This window comes from Zea mays, chromosome 4 (genome assembly GCF_902167145.1).
Source record: "Zea mays cultivar B73 chromosome 4, Zm-B73-REFERENCE-NAM-5.0, whole genome shotgun sequence".
NCBI classification, from domain to species: domain Eukaryota; kingdom Viridiplantae; phylum Streptophyta; class Magnoliopsida; order Poales; family Poaceae; genus Zea; species Zea mays.
The window spans coordinates 176,262,888-176,267,647 of record NC_050099.1 but is presented as its reverse complement, the minus strand read 5'-3'; the positions used below and the strand labels follow the sequence as shown (position 1 = coordinate 176,267,647).

Here is a 4,760-nt window from a genome sequence, read left to right as displayed (position 1 = left end):
CGCCATGAGCCAATGAACCGGGAGTAAAGGTTAGTAGCGCTTGGCCTTTGTTTGGATCCTCCTCATCTGCTAATCGTATCTATTTACTATTGTTAAGACTATTGGTCCATTTTCCAAATATAAGTCCTAAATCTTTGGTACTATCTTGTATACAGTATATGCCTTGGGCAGTGCGCAGATGATAAGTAAATGGGCATAAATCGCATTTATATATGTGTGGGCGAGCTATAGACGTCATGTAACCTGAAGGAACAATAAAGTTTTCATCAGACAGACAACTCTCGATCCATCCATCAGCGGCCAGCAGCATCAGTAGTACGTGCCTGGTGACCAGCTAATGCGATATGTCCCATATGCGTGACATATGATGAATGAAAGAGGCCGGTAGCTACTGGTGCATATGCAAAGTATATGGCCTGCCGGCCAATGAGACCATGTTGTTGCAGGCATGCAGCAATGCATGTACCTACTCATGTGTGCACAAACAGTGGCAGACACAGACAGGTTTTTAGACACGGTAGCACTGGCCGGCACTGAATCGATTCAATTCTCCAATTGTCGTCGCGGTAAAAACTAGCTAGCTCCACTGGGTTCTGCTACCTACCTAACAGCACGTACTGCTTCTTCTCTGGAGCACCCACTAAGCATGAATGCATTGTCTGTTTGGAACTAGTAGCTAGCTAGCTGCAAACTGAATCCATGTAAATGCCCTGACAGTATAAATTAAAGGCCAGAGCTGTAGTGCTTAACTTGGAGGCTGCATGCAGATGCAAGTAGATACTGTGTTCCCTGCAATGCTTGCTACTACCTGCAGGGTTTATTAATTCGTGCAGAGATCTACTGCAGGTCCTTTGTTTATTTCATCACCACACTTTAATTTGTGCAGTTATCATATATATCACTAAAAATTAGAAAGCATCATATATAGTTGTCTGCTTGCAGTTCTTAGTTTAAGGGCTTCTGAATGAGTTTGTACATTTCCATCATATTATCAGGTGGTGTAGTGGTGGCTGGCTGGCCCCCATAACACAGTGTGGCAATCTAATTTGCAGGCTTTGTAGATATGCATATATGTATGGATGATAGACGCAGGCGGTGAGTGAAGTGTGGACTGAAACTAGCAAATAGAAGATCTACACCACCACTAAAGCAAGAGAACAAGCACACACACACAGACTCACAGCAGGCCTGCAGCCAGCATGCAGGCAGAGTGCGTGATGAGTAAAGTCAGCTGAAATATTTCTCTCTTTTACCTTTCAACTTGCTGCTGGGACGACAGCAGTACACGCTGCATTGTACCACCACCACCACAGGCTGCTGCTAGCTGCTGAGCCAGCTCTGGTGTGTGGTGTGCAACGCATTACATACTTTGGTCCCCCTTCCATGGACACAATAATAGCAATGTACTACGTAGGTACACCCCCGGCCCCGGCCTCCATCGATCTGCATCTGATCCGCGTCCAGCACTGCTAGCTTCCTCTTCCTTGCTTTCATCATGATTCATGAACTACCACTACTGCTCATGTTTGCAATGATATATATGAGATGGTACGACGATGCTGCTGTTGCTGCTCTGCATATATGCATCATCATGTTCATATATATATGCTCTTCATTCCTGCTAGTACCAGCTGGTAGGCCAGCCCCCTTGCATTGAAAGTTTCATTTCACAGCAATGGAAACAAGTTAATAATCAGCAAAGGTAATCCGACTTCTCAGTTGTATGTATATACCAGCAGCCGATTCGTCGTCTCTCACCCTTGTTGGGGTACGTTGGTGTGATGAGTGAGTGTCTGCTGATGCAGCATCATCAAGATTCTCATCTCATCACATATGCATATAGCTGCTGCGAGACATCACAGAGCATGCATGCATCACTGAAGATGCGTGAGAGTTGGATGTGAATCTTGGTGGTGCTGCACCTGCAAGCACCCACTGTCGATGTTTGCTTGCCTCATGCTTAAAGCATTCATTCATGGGAATATATATATGAATGTATGCATTAACAAAAAAAAAGAGGAAAGAGAGGAGCTAGCTGATGATGCATGGTTCTCGCGCGTACGTGTGTATTTTTCTAACTCGTTCTTACTAATACAGGCCGGACTGTACCAGATCTTTCAAAGCACGAGTGAAAAGAAATGAAACAGCTAGATGCAAAGCATGGGTATATATGATATAGATGAGATTGAGAGAGATGGCATGGGTATATACAGAGCCACTACCTACATATATATATATGTATCAGGAACAAGGGAGGAGGGATGGAGACATAACTAGATGCGCAGGGGGGGCTGCAGGGCGAATGAATCGATCATAGAAACAAATTGAAGAACCCTACACCATATATGCATCTCTCCCTCTATATATGATCTATCTGCCTTTCGACCTACACCAACTCTCTCTACAAGAACAAGGGGATGTCGTTGAGAGGATTGGTGTTGATCTGTCTAGCTACCTCCTCACCTGTATCGATATAGAGAAGATTGTGATGGACACCACGACTCAAGAGAGGAGTGAGCTAGCTAGCTGAGCTGAACTGAACTGAACTGAACTGAGGGAGCTAGCTAGCTAGCAACATGGATCGATGATCTATGCAAGCAAGACAGCTATAGCTAGGTATATATAAGGCCGGCCAGCGAAGGTTGAGCAACTAATAAAACCCCTAGCAGGTAGTAGCAGCTTAGCTAGGGCCTTGGTGGATGATGCATGATATATAGGAACGACGCTCTCCATGGAATGAACTGAGAAGATGAGTGAGGTGAAAGGACCGGCCGGCCAGAAGAGAGAGGAAGAGAGAGTGATGATGATAAGGTTTAAGTGATGAGGACGGAGCTACGAGCAGTTGCTGATGGGAATTAACAAGGAGAACTAAACAAAGAAAAGGAAAAAAAGAAAGAAAGCTGCTAGTAGAGAGGCGAGACTGGCTGGCCGGTGTGTAAGCTAGCGTCAGATTGCTGACATGCGTATGTGTGGCCCCCGTTCGTGTGCTTTCGTGTGGGACTGGCCGGCGCACTAGGTTGTTTTCCACAGGGGTCGCCGGGCCCACACGCATCTATCACAACGCTAACCTCAATGATGCTCTTGAACAACTTTCCTCGCCATCAACAATGGGGGTGGGGCACACAACAACCATAAACTAGCTGGTAACCTGCTGCATTCTTTAATTTATTATGTACTCTCTCTCGTGTCCGGCCTAGGGATGGACGAAATACTCGTTGCTCGATAACTCGTTCGACTCGGCTCGTTAGTAGCTTGGCTCGACTCGACTCGTTTTAATTTTGTAGCGAGCCAAGCTAGCATTCTAGCTCGGTTCTCTAATGAGCCAGCTCGGGTTAGCTCGTGAGCTAGCTCGCAAGCCAAACGAGCCAAGCCACAACACAAGTTTGTCTACTAGTTGGTGTCGTCTCATCTCTCATAGTCTTGTTTTCTCGTAATTATGGTATGTGATATGGACATGTGTGGACGTGTCATGTGCTTAAATATTTGCATTATTGCATGGCTACATACCTATATTGTATATTTAATATTTGATTATTGGTTATGGTTTTGTGAACTTTGTTTCTAGCAGCATATGATGTTAGTGTTGTGCAATGAAATGTTACATGTTTGTGGAATGGATGATGAATTGCTTTATAATGATGCTTGTTGCTATCTTATTATAATACGGGTTTATAAATATGTAAGTTAATACATATTTGGTTGTTTAATTTAATATTAAAAGTTAGAAGCTAGGACGATGATATGATAATAATATTATAAAAGTTTTGGGTTTGTAGTGTTAAACACTTAAAATATGATTTTTTGATTATATATATTTATGTACATAGATCTTTGTATTTAGTTGTGTAGCTCGTGAGCCTAACGAGCTGGCTCGAGCTTCCTAACGAGCCGAGCCAAGCCAGATGTTTAGCTCGTTATTATAACGAGCCGAGCCGAGCTGGCTTGTTATACAGTAACGAGCCATAACGAGCCGAGCCATAACGAGTCAAGCTGGCTCGATATCCACCCCTAGTCCGGCCTACTAGAATACTATAAAGCATGCATCCTAAAATTTTTAGGACATATACATTAGTATATGGTAATTCAATGACGCATGCAAACCTTTCTTGGTTACCATAGTTTGATTATACTATATTTAGGCCATGTTTCTCCAGATTATATATCTAACGCAAACAATCCAGCAGTTAAACAAACACCTAGATTATGGGTCCAGATTATACATTCTAAAGCCCAAATTATGATATCAAGAGTAACTTATTTGAGATTATTTTTGATAAAAGACTCACTACTCATGGTTATGTAAATAGAGGATGTTTATTTTTAGCTCTCCTCGTTCGAGACTTGAAAAATGTAACGCTTGTATGCATCGCCTGTTGAAAACGTTTGTGTTGTACAGGGGTGGACATATGTTGTGCTGAGTGGGGGCACAGACCCCCACTCAATTTTCTTGGTTTAGTGGAATTTCCACCTTATTTATTGTAGTTACAAAGGCTTATTTGTTAACAACATTTCATTTAGTCCCCCACTCACATTTGGGCCCTCACTTAATATTTAGGTTGGATCCGTCCCTGGATGCATGCTACAGAAGCAGCAACAACAACAAGTCTTTTTTCCTAAGTAAGTTAAAGTATGCTAGAGTTAAAAATCATAGAACCCACAAATCATGGTTAGTTACTTTCTTATATTGAAAGCTAAATCTCTGGGTATATATAATTCTTTCAAATCTTCTTTTACTCTCTTTTCGTGCCAACTCCGATCTT

General features: G+C 42.8%; 1 long non-coding RNA gene and 1 other non-coding gene across 2 annotated transcripts; both read right to left on the bottom strand.

The window, feature by feature from the left end:
• Positions 1 to 1,036: 1,036 nt before the first annotated feature.
• LOC115032943 (MIR172cHG) lies at positions 1,037 to 2,532 on the bottom strand. The gene has a single exon (NR_163711.1). It is a non-coding gene; the product is annotated as an MIR172cHG (long non-coding RNA).
• Positions 1,800 to 1,922, bottom strand: MIR172c (microRNA MIR172c). The gene has a single exon (NR_121051.1). It is a non-coding gene; the product is annotated as a microRNA MIR172c (primary transcript).
• Positions 2,533 to 4,760: the final 2,228 nt, after the last annotated feature.